The 16,709-nt window shown below is 46.4% G+C and overlaps 1 protein-coding gene across 8 annotated transcripts in view; it reads left to right on the forward strand.

The window, feature by feature from the left end:
• Positions 1-452: 452 nt before the first annotated feature.
• LOC144821372 (toll-like receptor 6) overlaps positions 453-16,709 on the forward strand; it is a 78,499-nt gene continuing 62,242 nt past the window's right edge. For 3 of the 8 annotated variants that reach the window (XM_078678344.1, XM_078678341.1, XM_078678336.1), the window contains exon 1: positions 453-691. The gene's annotated coding sequence lies outside the window, so the exon portion shown is untranslated. Of the gene's footprint in view, positions 692-812; positions 1,085-16,709 lie in introns of those variants that run through there. The other 5 variants (XM_078678340.1, XM_078678337.1, XM_078678343.1 and 2 more) reach the window with 3 other exon arrangements.

The following is a 16,709-nucleotide window of genomic DNA, read 5'->3' on the forward strand; positions in this document are numbered from 1 at the left end:
CAATGCCAATAGCTCTAACTTTTACAAAGGCGAACCCGTTGCATTGTAAATGCTTGTTAGAGTAGTCCGAGGGAATTCCCCTGGGCTTAGAGGAATGTCAGCCTCTTGTGCAGAATTTAAAAAAGTTTCTTTTAAAGACACTTGCAGTGCAGCAGTTTGAGCATCTATTTCTGACTGGGTAGTAACCAAAGCCTTCAGCAGTGTCAGAGGCGGGTACCTAGGAAAAACGTTGTTTTGCCCTTTTACAAGTTAAGCACTGGCCCCATGACTTCTGTTGGTCCATGGTTAACAAACAGCAGGTTCCATTCCGAGACTTTTCTCTTCGACTTTACCTCTGAAAATATGGGCTGAAGACTTGGGGACACGGACACCTGTTAACCTATGAATGCGAAAAAGATGATGTAAGAACGGAAAACCCCTGCACCACGCAGCCTTAATCCCGGCCCGGTACTTTCACTGTGCGCGAGCCAAGCAAAGAAAGCACTTGTGTTCGGTGAAGCGGTGTGGAACAGGGCAGACTGGTTTGCCGCACAGATGAAGGACACTTCCTGTTGGCACTGCCTCAGCCTCAAACAGGAAACCGAGCTCGAAAAAATCCCCCAGACACTGCTTTAAATGTGAAACATCAGTTTTATAACCTCAGATTTCTCTTTTTATCTCCACGACCATCAGCGCAGTTCTCCTCCGCCCTGTGAGTATTCAAACGTAGTTTACACGTCTTCCTGCGATGCTGGTTTTGCGGCGGTAGTTGGCGCTGTCTTTTTTACATGTTGCTTTTCTGTTTTATTTACTTGTATCTGTTTTATATTCGTTAGTGCAGTTCTAGTCACCGTTAAACTTCAGTGTCTGGACTTGATCGCAGCATGCTGCCTAACAGCAGCATTCAACGGATGTAATTTTGCAACTTTTCTAAAATACTTTTTTTTAAAACACGATCGGTGTTTACCATCGCGTCGGTTAAAGAAGCGAGACGTGAGTGGTCTGTATTTTTACACAGCTCTTGGCTTAATCACCTCCAGATGCAAGGGGCTCTGTTCACATTGCACGGCTACATCTGCATCGGAGAAGAAAACTGTACAGGCAAGTATGTTTACTTTTATATCTTAGAAGACTCATAGTATTTGCATGGATTGGGAACAAGTAAGCAAGGCCGGTAGTGCTGTAAATTCGGAAAATAAAGTCGTTTTAGTGGGGGAGAGAGAGGACGTAGGCGAACACAAGGGACACTTTTAGAGATGCCGTCAGTACTAGACAGTCACCTCCCCCCAACCCCAAAAATAACAACAGGATAAATTCAGAGCAACGCTGTCCTTCCTTACTTATTTGCCTCATTTTAAGATACCTCCGAGTGTTAAGGCGCCTGTGCAGAGATCTATATGTAACAATCGGGGGCTAAAATAAGTACGATAACTCGGCTGGTTAACGTGCTTGCTGCAGAGATCAGCGTCAGTCAGATGTGTTTTCATCAAATAACCTATGGGATTAATGTGCGTTCTGCAGAGCACTGCCAGTATCCTGTAAGTCACATTCTCATTTCTGCAGGAGGACAGCTCAGTGGGTTGTTGTTGCAGAGATCCTTGAGTAACTTGCAAGGCTTTAGTTCCAACCCTGGTGAAAAACAACACTTGATAATGCACCTATTACACACAGCTGTGTGTAGCCTGCTAGGCAGAAGTTTGATTTCTTACAAGGTTTACTTCAGTCTTTCACTCTTCTAAGGTTGATCATATGTGTGCCATTGAGTTGGATAATAAATAAATATGTATTACGTTGTAGAATAATTAAGTTAGTATTTTGTCCTACATTAATGTTGAATATTAAGGTCATTACCCACATATATAACATACCTCACATACATAAAGCTTGAGATAGTATGTGCTTTCATATCTCAGTTTATCTATTGAATATCTTGTGAAGTGCACAGGGGAAACGCAGGCCCCTGCAGTGCAGGTGAGGGCCATAACCTTTAGGGTCCCCGTATTCAGCCCAATGCCAATGCACAAATGTGAGATATGGGCGACTCATGGGCCCCTCATCAACATTCTGCAGGGAGGTATGCATAATGTTGAACCACTAGTGTAGGGAAAAGAGTGTGGCGTAACTGCCAGAGGTGGCGACTTGTGAGCTGGGGACCCAGGTTCGAGTTTCAGCGTTGGCTCAACATACAGTGATTCTTGCCAAATCACTTAATCTCCCAGTGCCTACCAAAAATAAATGTCTTTGTGTAATGTAACTGGTCGTAATGTAAAGCGCTCCAACCTCTTCGAGGTCGATTTTGTGCTGTATAAAACTGCAAAAAAGAAAAATAGTGACAAGTATGGTGTAAAGTGGTTAACACCACTAATAGACTGATGGCCCAGGATGAAAGGCCGAGACCAGTTGTGCTTCCTTGGATGGCTGACACCTACCCCCTGTCAGGTCAGAACACAAAAACAAGCGTTGGAAAAGCCAATCGGTCTGGCCATGGCAAGATGTCGCAATGCTTATTTTTTTATTGAAAGAATATTCCATAAAAATAACTACATGAAGAAAATAAACTATGGTGTCACCGAAGCATGGTTGCCTTATGTCTGCAATAAAAATGTAAAAAATATTCACCACTGCAGCTGTTTTACTAGTGAGCTTGGTAAACAACAAGCTTTTCAATCGCACCATATGCTTTATTATTGGTAAAGGGGATACGAGTAAGTCACCTCTTAACTAAGCATTGACATTTCAGGAAGCTACAATGTTACATAAAATATTAACTTTAAAAAAGAATGCATACAAAATAAATAGATTGCTATCTAAAGTTAGTATAAAAAAATAAATGAATAAACAAGCACTGTTTGAACCAGCTTGCAACTGAAGAGAAATTCATTATTTTGTGGCAGATGTGAACAATGTGTACCGGTGTTCAGAACACAAGCACAGGTGCACCGCACATCAATATTGAGGCGAAGGGAATTATTATACAGTCCATATCCCATAAAGGTGTTCTTCAAATGTTCTCTTTTTATTCCATTTGCAGTAGATTCAAAAACGGAGTAAACTGTTATGACTTTTCACACAGTACAGCCGACGCGTTTCGTCCTAGTGCAGGACTTCTTCAAGGCTGTTAATTTCAAACAAATAAATATACATATCAGAAGACAAAACGTACAACAAATATAACACATCACATACTATACAGAGATAAAAATGAGCTAGCCTATCTAACCCATATCTATATAGAACTACTTTTTAGACAATGCACACAAAAGAGAAATAGACTGTAAGACAGACCGACATTCTTATATCAAATACCAATTATTATATTCCAAACTGATGAACAATAAATGGATAAATATTCCTAGATACAACTGTGTAAGGGCCAGTGATCCTAGACTGAACAAGGTTCCTACCAAAGTAGCCTAGTTTTCACATAACTTTGATTTCATAAGTGTTGGACTTGGCCCTTTTTGGCAGGTTCACCCCTGAACTTTTTGCCTTAAGCTCTGACATGGTGGTATTGATTTTAGGCCTCTGCGCACTTTAGCACTGTGGCCCAGTGTAAAGTGCGTTCGCTCTCTGTGGTACATTTGGAAGGTTGGCCTGCCCTCCCATAGGAATGCATGGGGATTCCCTGGTCATTGTGTGTCAGTGGTAATTCCTGTTATGAGAGGAGCAGTGTGGTCAACTCTGGTATGTCTGAAATCGTGTGAATAAATGCTGTGCAATAGTGTGCGCAGATGTGTTGTGTTTTTTTTAGAAATGCCACTTTTAAAAGTTGGCATTTCTGTGTCCTATGTGTCTGCCTGCATGATGTGAATTGCATGCCTGGCTTGTGAGTGACAGGAGCTGAGAGGTGTGGGTGGCTCCAGGAGCCAGGGGGAGTCTGCCCAGTGGTGAATAGAGAGATCTGCACGCAGATGGGAGGGAGGAGTTGCACCTGGGACCTGAATAGGGCTGTTCCTTCCCTCCACAATGCTGGCACTGCCCCCTGTGGTGCGTCTGATCCCTGAGCCCCTAGCTAACAAAGGAGAGAGGAGCTGAGCAAAACAAAGTGCTCCAAAGCTCCCTTGAACCAGTTGCATCTGGTTCTCCCATGCCCTGCACTTTGACACAAAGGATTATGTGGTATGAATATAGGGGCTGTGACCCCATGAAAGGGTTCAATCTTGGTGTGCTGTTCCTGTGGGGGCGTGCTGCTTCTGGGGGCCGGGGCTCCCATGAGGGCTTGTCTCCTTGGGCCCTGCGCTGCCTCTGGACCTGTAGGACCTTTTTGGGACCTCTTTTTCTTTCCATTTCATCTCCAGGACATTCATGGGACTTTGGCTGCACTTTTGTGCCCTGCGAGCGCTGTGCTTTATTTCTTTTGTTTGCCCCAAGAGAGGAGAGCGTGGGGCTACGCAGCGTTGAGGTGCAGCCCTTGGTAAGGTAATCCCCATCATAGGGGTTATGCCTACAGTGGCGGGTGCCCACCCCGCATTTTTGTGTGTTTCACGGGTGCCCACCCCGCTTTTATGCCCCATTCGCTTTTGTTTAGATGGCGGGAGCCCACCCCGCTTTGTATTCTAGATTCAGAGGGAGCCTACCCCTCATTGCCGCATTTTTGATTTCATTACTTAAGCGGGAACCCACCCCGCGTTCTGCCAGAAAATATCTCCGCCGCCGGCCCGATCGAAACCGGAAGTCAGGCACTTTGCCTGGGACATGGGCGGAGCGGGGAGAGGAAGTCCCCGCCCCGCTGCCAGAGAACCGGTCGGAGCCTTGCAGGCTCCGTGAGGAAGTCCCGGGTCCCATGAGGGGGCCCGGGTGAAGCCAGGACGAGAGAAGGGCTGAGGCAGGTTGATGGGGCTCCCGTGGCCGAGGGAGAGCCCCGCACGTTGCCCCAAGCGCCACTGAAGAGTCCCGGGTCCCAGGAGGGGGCCCGGGTGAAGAGGATGAAGACAAGCGGGAGCCCACCCTGTCTGCGTTGTAGCTGCAGAAGCGGCTGGATTCCCAGCGGGGCTCCCATCAGCGGAGAGAGCTCCGCCTGTGGCTGACCCAGTGAAGAGGAGACCGAGAAGAGAGGAGCAGAGTCCCCACGCAAGCCCCGGTGAGTAGGGGCTTCATCCATGTTGTGTTGCCTTGTGAGGCACAGTGTTGGGTCCCGTATCGCTCAAACGATGGGGGATATCTGTTCTTTCCCCGTGTTGTGCCCAGTTTTGCTTAGAGCGCCAGTGCGCTCTAACATGGGCATGATTGTTTTAGAGCCCCGTGTGGCTTCAACATTTGGCATGTTGTTCTTCAAGAGCCGGGTGGCTCCAACGTGGGCCATATTTGGTTAAAGGCCCCCGTGGGGGGCCAAAGGGCACCGCATGTTAGGGCCCTCTTTTGAATTACAGCTGCTCCGTCTTGCTAAGAGGGCAGCTGCCGCATTTTTGGGACCATGATGTTTGGGGAGCCCATGTGCTCCAGCGAGGGGGCCACTGTGATTTAAAAGCCTCTTTCCCTACTCACAGCTTCACCGCACCGTTTTTGCATACCTGATTCAGAGGGCACATTGAGAGCCCTAGCCTCAACTTCTTTGGTGGCATGTTTGAAGTTAGGAGTGAGATGCACTCCTTTGCCCCATACTTACCCAGCTGCGCAGCAATTAGTGCCAGTTGCAACGTTTAGGTCTGCGCAATTGCGCACCCATGGATTCAGATGCTAGGCAGCAGCCCTGACTTTTGGACATAGGGCATTTGAGCCCCCTTTAAGATGGCCAGTTGGCCAGGGGGACTGTTAGATTATAGGGCGCCAGGCCCTAGTGTGATTTATGTGGTGCTAGGAAATGTAATTGATATAGTATGATTTACGCACCCTGATTTATACCTCTGAATGTGTTTTTAGGTCTCGAATATTCTATCACGTAAGTGATAAATAGACGAGAGTATTGAGGGCAAAACAAGCTCTGAAACCACCAGGCGGATTACGTCGAGTGCATGTGCTCGTGCACAAGCTTGCCATTTGCTCCCCGTGCCGCCTGCCTCCGAGAGCTTCACTTCAAAGGCATCCGCTCCCCCGCCCCCTGCTTTACACTTTTCACGGCCGCCAAGCCGTGTCTCGCATTTCTCTTCCCCCACCTAATTATTCACCCCTGCTGTTGCTGCCCACGGCCTCCCCTCAGCAATGCCAAGAGCTTGTTTGATGAGCTGTTTTCTATATTTTCTACGGTAAACCCTCATAAACGTATACAGTGATCTCTGATAAATCTAATCTATTTCAGTTATTATATCCTGTTTTATTAATTATCGACGTCAACTCCAGAGCGTCAGTAGTCTCTGGTTGTGCCTTTCAGAACATTGGCACACCCTGTACCTTACATCAGAAACGTTAGCAGCCTTGACCTGCACCTTTAAGCATATGTAGCTGCATTTGCTATAGCCAATCATGAGGTAGCTTATATATACTGGCTACGCACTTAGCATTCCGTTTTTCTTCCGGAGCTGATCCCAGCCACACAGCACCAGTCTGCAAGGAGGCACTCATTGCCCCGCAGGTAATTACTCTAGTACGGAGCGCTTGCTTTGCTTCGCGTCAATCGTTAGAGCAGTTTATCTTTAGTTACACTGCTGTATTCTGTGTTTTCACAGAACAACGTCATGATCAGCAGCTGAATTTCACGGCCATTGCCGGGCGTTTGACATGCTTTTACCAAATCGTGTGCCCAGATAAGATTGCTACCACAGCACCACTCAGCGCCACCACAGCACCACTCCCCACCGCCACAGCATCACTCCGCGCCACCCCAGCATCACTCAGCACCACCACAGCACCACTCAGCACCACCACAGCACCACTCAGCGCAACTGCAGCATCACTCAGCGCAACTGCAGCATCACTCAGCGCAACCACAGCATCACTCCGCGCAACCACAGCATCACTCCGCGCAACCACAGCATCACTCCCCGCAACCACAGCATCACTCCGCGCAACCACAGCATCATTCCGTGCAACCACAGCATCACTCCGCGCAACCACAGCATCACTCCGCGCAACCACAGCATCACTCAGCGCACCCACAGCATTACTCCGTGCAACCACAGCATCACTCCGTGCAACCACAGCATCACTCCGTGCAACCACAGCATCACTCCGTGCAACCACAGCATCACTCCGTGCAACCACAGCATCACTCAGCGCAACCACAGCCTCACTGGTTCAAATATGTTCTCTCAATGTTTCAAGCTTTATTACAAATGTCACAAAAAGATGTTAATATTTCACTTCTGTTCTTGGATTTTCGTCACAATAAAATACACTGAACATAATCTTCACAAAAGTTATTTTCAAAAGTTTAAGCTATTGCCATTATAAATTACAAGCACTTCTATTTAAGTATTAATTATTTAAAAAAATTAAAAGCCATTGTTATTTGTAATATCAATACATCTAAGTCACGTAAATTCAAAACATGTTGCATTACAAATGCTATAGGTGTCACATTTGCGAAAGTTATAACTATTGGCATTGTAAATGACAAAGCTATTAATTTAGCTATTTTCAAAAACAACACATAAATAAAAACATTGTCATTTACAAGACCAATAGCTCAAACTTTCCTAATGCGAGACCTATTGCATTGCAAATGCTTGTTATGATTATGAGGTTTTGCATACTGTGTTATGTGTTAGTTTATTCTCTACTGTGGTTTAGGTATGTGTTATTCCCTACTGCGGTTTATGTTAGTAAGTTTATTTCCTAATTTGACTTATGCTTAGGAGATTATGGTCTACTATGTTTAGGCTTATGAGGTTCGCGCAGAAGGTATTTCTCGCCTGATATGATACTGTCCATGATATGATTCATGTTACAGGATGATGCTGAGTATAGTGCGCCAGTAATTACTGGTTGTGTTCTAAGTTTAGGATATGTCTTACTTCTACTATTTGTACCAAGTGATGATTCTGACAGTGGTCCATGTGGCCCTGTCATGTGTATATAATCCCCTGTAAATATTGATGCCAGTTGGCACAGTGTATATTATGTGATTACTATCCTAATGTGTCTTATGATAATACAAAGTCTGTTTTTTGATATAACCTTTTGTGAAGTTCCTTCTGAGGTGTGCCTAGGATGTTGTTGCTGTGTGTGTTGCGCAGATGCTGTACACATTGCCACCGGGATAAACCAGACTGCTCGTGCCAAGCTACCAAGGGGGTGAGCAGGGGTTATCTTTGGCGTGTAACTCCCTTGCCCTGACTAGAGTGGTGGTCTCTGCCTGGCTTTGACGCAAGGCTTAGCCAACCAGAGATCCCATTTCTAAACCATACAAAAAACACTATAGCAAGTACCTATTAGTACTGAGACAAAGAAAAGATTACCCATAGGGACTGGAAAGTAGATGAAACACAGAAGCAAAAGAAAATTATAAGAGAGTGTTATCAATATAGTGTGCCCGAGCTGTGAAATAATAACAAAACTGGAAGAGAAAGTATTATAGATGGAATGTGCCCAAAGTGTAAAGCTGTATTATAACACCATAAAAACCGCATCAAGTTGGTAACCAAATACTCCACTAGTGAATAATGATCAGGAAGAATGGATACCCACCACTAAATATTGGGTGGGTCAAACACATCCAAAGGCTAGTGAGTAGCAGGCTTCATTGCTTGTAAATTGTTCCCCGTCAAGTATTATCTATAACATCGACAAAAGACATCATTGTAGGCTACATCTAAAATGTAAAGGTACAACTACTGGACAGACTCTATAAAAAGTAGCCTGCCCAATTCCAACGCAGACTTACATAGTGTCAGAAGTATGAGCCGTCTACATCAAGAGCACGAAGAAATGGTGGCTAGTAGGAGGATCCCAACATTCGGATGTCGATCACCGCAGTAATGTATTACGCATAGGCTCACATCCAAAACTTGCAGTTTATAATCTAGAGCAAAGAGGAAATTGATACACAAACACCATAATAACTCCATACAAGCTTATTAAACGGTGCTAAAGGAGACTTACTTATATCCATTCCGGTACAGTGATACTTACTGGATAGCATCCAAGAGTGCAAATTCCTAGTATTAGAACACATACACCAAGAGTATGCAAAAAGACCTACAGGTAGGACAAACAGCTCCACCAGGCTAAAATGTGCCTAAACAATATCAGCCTCCATGATTACCTGGAGGAACAAAATTAACCATGATGAGTTCCAACCTCTCCCTGTTTGAAAACTACGACGTTTTAAATTTACATTGCTCTACCATTTCACCCAATAGTGTCGACTAGTAAAAACGACTTTATACGTATATCTACACACCCCAGTACAGAGTTGCTCTATTCACATGAGGCGTCTTACCTAAGGTCATGACAAGACGGAGAAAAGGTCCCAAAATATTTTCTCGTAAATTGATTATAATATCGAACGAACAGAAGACCACAAGCATATCAATAGAATTGGGAGACAAATAAGAATGAGGGCCAGGTGACATAACTTGCACCAATAATTCGTAACATTCTGCCAACCCAGTTAGTACTAATGAGGACGGGACCCTCCGTTCATTATTCGAATTCCCATCTTTTCACGGAGCATGTCGGCCAACTCCCGCAATCTAGACGCACCAACCCCCCACCCATATTACGCAGTAAATGCCCGGTATGCATATAATAGGGTCCAGGGATAAAAGAAAGAGAGGCTCAAAGATGCATTATGCATAGTAAAATATCCGGGGAAAGAAAGGCATCTGGGCTGTAAAGCGCAATGGAACGGGCAGTTACAGTAAGAATCACCCAGAGTCGGCGGGGTACGGGGCGAGGCTGAGAAACTAATATGACCTTCCAATCAGCTTACCGGAATTGAGTCTCTCCCAGGCAAGATACCAGGGGATGTAGCAGTAACGAATAACAGAACGAGAAGCCGCAGTCTCATTGGAGTGGATTTAAATACTCGCGGTAGCCCGGGAGAAGCCATACCACCTGATTTGCATCGGGGGCCTATCCATCAAACGTTCTAAGATACCCGTGTTTCATGGCGGCCATATTGTAATGGTGTTCATCATATAACAAGAGACTTTACTTTGTACGTTTAACGAAAAAGAAGCCAGTGATAAGCATTAATAAATTCTTTACCATATAATCGGTAAAATATAGGAAACCTACAGGGGTAAGAGTGCAATAATAACGGGGATCAAACGTGAAGCAAAAAAGCCTCACCATACAGGCCCCCCCTTGTTTGAATATAAGCAAAAACAAAGGACTACAGTTTCAAAAGATTGTACATGTTGACGAGTATTTAGTCTAAGGGGCAGCATGTATTCTATATTCCAATGTTATCAATTGTTACTGCCTGCAAGTTCCCTAGACAAATGTCAATAAATTCGAAAATAAACGTGGCGGCCATCTTATCATGTGCTAAAATCACTAGTTACAGTGTGTCTCAATCGTGGTCACGATATCAAGGGTTCAAGTGTATATGTTGACGAGTATTATATCTAATGGGCAACATATATTCTATATTCCTATGTTATTAATCGACACAACCTGCAAGTTCCCTAAAAAAATATTAATACTTTTCAAATTATAAGTGGCTTCCGTCTTGTCATGTGAAGATATCACTAGTTTCGAAGAGCCTCAATAGTTGCTCTGTTCAGTTGAAGAGCCAGGTCTTGAGATCCTTCCTGAAGGTGTTCAGGGAGGTGGCGCGTCTGATGTCGATCGGGAGCTCGTTCCAGGTCTTGGCCGCGATGTAGGAGAAGGCATTTCCCCCTGTTCTGGCTATGCGGATGCATGGGGTTTCTGCGAGGGCGAGGTTGGTGGATCAGAGGTTTCTTTTGGGTACATGGAAGGTGATTCTCTCGTTGAGGTATTGGGGTCCAGTATTGTGGAGGCGTATCTTGAAAGTGACTCTATTCTCGATGGGGAGCCAGTGTAGATTCCGTAGGTGTTGGCTGATGTGCTTGTGTCGAGGGAAGCTGAGGACGAGTCTGCCGTCGGTGTTCTGTATCGTCTGGAGCTTGCGGAGTAGAGATTTGTTGATTCCGGCGTAGAGGGCGTTTCCGTAGTCCAGTCTGCTGGTTATGAGTGTGTGGGTGACTGTTTTCCTTGACTCGGCGGAGATCCATTTGTAAGTCTTACAGAGGATACAGAGGGTGTTGAAGCAGCTGGAAGCGACGGCATTGACTTGTGGGTTCATGGAGAGGGGGGAGTCGAGTTCTATACCGAGGTTTCTGGCGTGGTCCGTGGGGTTCAGAGGGTTGCCGAGGACGGTGGGCCACCAGGTGTTGTTCCATGCCGATGGGGTAGTTCCAAGGACGAGGACTTCTGTCTTTTCCAAGTTGAGCTTCAGGCAACTGTTGCTTATCCAGGTTGCGACGTCCTGCATTCCTTCCTGGAAGTTGAGTCTATTGGTGGTCGGGTCCTTGGTGAGCGAGAGGATGAGCTGGGTGCCGTCAGTGTAGGATACTATGTTGAGGCTGCTTTGTCTGAAGATAGCGGTGAGGGTTGAAGAGGGTTGGTCTGAGTGATGACCCCTGGGGTACTACGCAGTTGATTTCCATGGGTTTGGTGAGGAAGGGTGGCAGTCTGATCCTTTGGCTTCTGCCGGTGAGGAACGAGCGGATCTAGTCGCGGACGGTTCCTTGTTTGCCGACGTCGAGTAGCCTTGCGGATAGTATGCATTGAATGATCATTTACTGTTTGAAGCAAGAAATAGCACACAGTGACAGAAATAGACAGTTGAAAATCTCAATCAAACAAAAATGAGAACACATGCATAAAAAGAATCTAAATAACAACTGTCATGTAAGCCCTGCCCTCATACCCTCCCCATCAACGAACCCCGCCCCCTATCTTGTTGCTAAGTAAATTACTCGTGCATGTTGGATGGCCTGAGTGATCCCCTTAAGAAGGCTAAGAAAGCAACTTGGGGAGAATTGCTTACAGTTCAGGGACCATTACCAGGAGAGTTACTCAAAGCAAGGACTGGGGGTCCTTCCCTAGATTTAAATACCTGCAACTCTCCTCGTGCTATGTAAGTGCTTAGCAGGAGATTGGCAGAGACTGGGAAACAGTCACTAATGCAAGAAACTCGTCCTAATAATAAGGAAGTATCCATATGGTATTGGAAGTTATTGAAGGCCGACTATAAAGCTTAGTAGACTCCGTAGGTGGTTTGGGAGACGTTGTTTCCAGAGGCCGATCTCGCGCATCTGTGGTCAGAATCTTTAAAATTGTTGTACTGTATGGTTAAGCCAACTAATTTTAAAAGGAACCATTTGTTTAGTCTCAATAGAATTTTTTGGACTCACCAAAGGCTGGCTAGATTTGTACAGAACCCGATCCCTAGATGTAAACGATGCAGCTGCCGCGAAGCAAACAACGAGCATATGTTTGCCACCTGCCCCTTGATCCGCGGGGACATTTTGAGTAATCTTATTTCGAAGATTTTGGGAGTTAAAATTGAGTTCAACTTGGTGCTGGTGTTGTTGGGAGTGGACACTACTACTTTCTGTCTTCTGGGCAGAACTCAGAGATGTTTAATTTTTTATTTTGTGCTGTTGGCCAGAAGGGAGAAATGTAAACGTTGGTTAGATCCGTACACCAGATCTGTGGGATGGATTTAGGGACTACCTGGGGGGGGGGGGGGCTGGATGGGGGGTGCTTGAGGCTATTTGGGCTGATTTCCTGAGATGGAGTATGTTGGTCCCGAAAAGTCGATCTGTCCCATGATTCCATTTAACACCAAAGCTTACTGGTGTTTTATCCCAGTTTGGGGTGGTGAGGCCACCGTAAGTGCATCAGGTGTAAGACTGGCCTTCCCCTTTAAATGTTCACCTGAGATGGCACTATCTTTGATGACATGAGACCCAAAAAAATCTAATAAAAAAAAATGCCCTGTGTTTGACGCCAGGTGTCACATCAGTGCGGCCATTATCTCGGCTAGGGGCGCATGCCGTCCTTGCTGCGGGCGCTCAGAGGACCGATTACAGGGGGCAGCAACTCACTGCACCACCTCCCAATTTGTCGTCGTGGGACAATTGGGCTTTCTGCAGTGGAGGAGCTTCTAAGATCTCAGTATGGAGGTCAACCATGACTGCATCTTAGCTTTCGGCCAATGGATATTTTCGGAGTCCCATTGCATCTTCCCTACGTAATGCACTTTCTCTTCTTTGGCCCAGTTTATTCTGAACCTCATCCAGACCACAAGGTGCTGAGGGTCAGATGACTTCCACCTGCATGTGATCAGCCGTTTGGCTATGATTAGGCCCATATTTATCAAGTGAGACATGACTGTATTTTTTACTAAACCAGTATAGGCCGAGTATGTACACCTCCCATGTATGAGGGAGTTCTCTCTCAGTACAGTACGGGCACGGATCCCACGCCATTACCGTAGTAGAGGCATGCATGTCCACAGCAAATGTATGATATCTTCATTCACGAGCCCACAACGGGGGCAACCTGCGTTCGTACAGTGAAAGTATTTGTTGATGTTGGCCGGGGTAAGGTAGGCCCTGTGTACAATATATAGCTGAAATCTGGCATTGCAAGGTTTGTGTGTAGGGCCTTTCAATATGGTGGACCATTATCTAGCCGTACATGGACGAGAAAGGTCAGCATCCGATTGTGCTTGCAGGGATGCCAACGGCAAAGCCGTATGAGAGTGCAGAGAGGCATCAAGCTAGCGCACCAAGTGCCTGCCCCGGCCCATGACAAACATGTACTGTATAGTTAGATGCATGGGTGGCAACTGTGTCATGTCCCCCACCTCCACCCCCATTAGTGTTGCACAGAGAAGGAACTGATCAGAAGAGAGACCGTCATCCTCCAATAGCAGCTTGTAGGGCAGAAGCTCGTCATCGCTATAGAGATTCCCACCGTCTGGACTCCCGTTGCGATCCAAGCGGTCAGTTCCAATGCAGTGATGTAGCTCTGGCCGCAATGTATGTCCAAGAGCTTCAAGGTTGGCGTGTATGGTGTAATCTGCGACGTAAGGTGGAGACGTCGTCATAAGAAGCGATGCGCCACCAACAAAAGCGCCGGCTTGGGGGTTAGCGGTCGGGTGCAAGGGTGAAATAAGAGATACTGCCCATGGTCCAGGTTAGCAGCAGCGTGGCCGTATCTGATAATTGTAGAGCAGCAAGTGATCTAGACTCCCACTGAAGTTGGGAAGGTAAGTAATATTGCTCAAAGTTGGGGACCACCAATACTCCAGAGGTTGTGGGTTGATGAAGTTTATAGAGTGCTACACAGCACCTAGAAGTGTTCCAAATTAAGCTTCTGATCTCTTTCTCAAAGTTTTGGAAAAAGGAGGCACGTATGTACCGGGAGTATGACCATCTTGAGAAGAGCAACTCTGCCTGTGACGGATAGAGATAAATCCTCCAGAATGTCATATGGGTCCACAGTAAAGTGACAGCGTGTGTCAGGTTACCGTCGAGGAGATTGGCAGATGAGTGATACATTTGAATGCCCAAATATCGAAATGTGCTGGGTTGCCAGACTAGGGGGGTAGAGAACAGGTATGTGTTCGGGCCAAGGGTGGTCCGAGTAAGTGGGAAAAGACAGGATTTAGCCCAGTTGACTTTTAGGCCAGTAAGCAGGGCAAATTCCCAGAGAATGCAAGCAATCCTATCAGGGATAGAAGAGATCTCCCTCAAATAGATGTTATGTTATGTTAACTTTATTTGTGTAGCACATTATTGCCCTGTGGCATTTAAGCTCTGTTTTGCTTCAGCTGCCAGTGTTAACAAAGGTGCCAGAAGAGTTACCAGGATTTGAATAACCAGGTCTTTACAGAGAAGATCATTCGCGTAGTGCATGCCTTCTCCTAGGGTTACACCCCACTCCACACCCTGTGCAGGTGAGCTGCCAGCGGCTCCACCGCTAAGGGGAAGAGCAGTGAGGAGAGCGGGTATCCCTGGCACGTGCCCCTACCTATGAGGATGGGGTTGGAAATGAGGTAGCCAGTCTTTACTGGGTAGCGCATATAGTAATCAGACGAGTTGCAGAAACCTGTCTCCAAGACCATACAGGGGCAAAACTGCGAATAGAAAGGGCGACTGTAAGAAAACCAAAGCCCTCTCTAGGTCAAGACCCGACAACCTGCATGGGACCATTCAATAATTCAATAGGGGCATGTTCCATATTATGGAAGAGTTGTCACAAGTTGAGCGAGGTTGTACGAGACAGAACTAACCCATTTTGGTCTGGGTGTACCAGCTGCGAAACCAGCAGAGCCAGTCGATTCACTAGAATTTCCACCAGGATCTTGTAGTCTGTCTTCAACAGTGTTTGCGGGCGGTACGACACCAAGGCCTTCGGGTCTTTGCTTTGCCTGGCTTAAGTAGCGCGATGAGGAGTGCTTCACGGAGAGACACTAGAAGGCAAGAGGCCTCCAATGTCTCTGCATATAGTGTTTGTAATTGGGGGGTCAGTTGCGAGGCATAGGCTTTATAGAATTCCACAGGAAGGCCGTCAGGGCCAGGAGTCCTGTTGGTGACCAATGCTCGTATAGCTTCTTGTATCTCAAAGGATGTATGACGTTACAACGCATGCTTTTACCACGCATGCTTTTACAACGCGGTTTTTACATTGCATACCATTACAACGCATAGCGCTTTGGGGTGCTGGATAGTAAATAGTTTAATTTACTATTCCAACTCCAGTCCCCGTGGACACTAGGGAAGGTGTTGGATAGTAAATTAAATCTATTCCCTATCCTAGAGCGCCCCCCAGCGCAATGCGTTGTAATGGTTTGCATTGTAAAAGTTGCGTCGTAAAGGCACTGCGTGGTAAAAGTTGCGTTGTAAAGGATGTTTCCCTACCTCAAATGATGTAATAGAGTCATCTAATTTCACCCTTTGTTCGGGAGTGATACAAGGTATGTTGTGGAGAAGTGTGGCTCACTGGTTAGAGGAGGCAGACCTGGAAGCAGAGGTCAGCCTGGGACCAGGGTTCAATTCCCGGCTCGGCTGGGTCTTGAGTCCTAAAATGTCCATGGACTCGACAATTCTCGCTCCGGTGCCTACTCGATTCACGGGTTCACACTCTGCGACTCTGGGCAATAGCTTGCTTAATCTCCACAATGGCCCCTCGCGGCGGGATGCCTGGCTTTCACCTTGCGGATACCCTGCCGGGGTTATCTCACAGGGGAATACCAGGACGGGTTCCCTAAGCAAGCGCTTAGAAACCGCTTGGTGATTTGCGCTATATAAATTTCTGTACAAGGTAGGGATACAACGGTCAGGAACAAGCCAACGTCGGCCTGGGGAGCCACAGTGATCTGTTGATAGAGGGCAGAGCACAGTGCCACTATAGCCATGCCGGGCTGGTCTTGGTGGATCAGCCGGTCAAGGAGCGTTCCAGTCTTGTCAGAAGCCGCATTAGTCCTGGGTGTGCAGCAGCTTTTCATTCATTCATAGTTATGGCATTGTAAACGCTCCAATAAAGCAGTGTGCTCACTCAGTGCATTTGCCAGTCTACAGCCATTAGTTGGATCTGTTACTGTTGCATTTTCAAAGCAGAGGAGCTGACACTATATGTAGGATGTCAGTGTCTAGTTGCCAATGAATGTTCCACCAGACTCCCATGCAGTGACCCCTCAGCGTCACTTTAAAGGCATCCCACTCGATGCAGGAACCCAGTCTGCATTCAGATCAAATGAATCGTCAATGATCGTGGCAACAGACAAATGGAAGGTGGGGTCCTCTAGCACCACCGGCTGCCATCTCCATGTGGGAATAAGGGAGATACCAGAGTCCCACACAATCTGC

The sequence above is a fragment of the Lissotriton helveticus genome, chromosome 2_2 (genome assembly GCF_964261635.1).
Source record: "Lissotriton helveticus chromosome 2_2, aLisHel1.1, whole genome shotgun sequence".
Classification (NCBI taxonomy): Eukaryota; Metazoa; Chordata; class Amphibia; order Caudata; family Salamandridae; genus Lissotriton; species Lissotriton helveticus.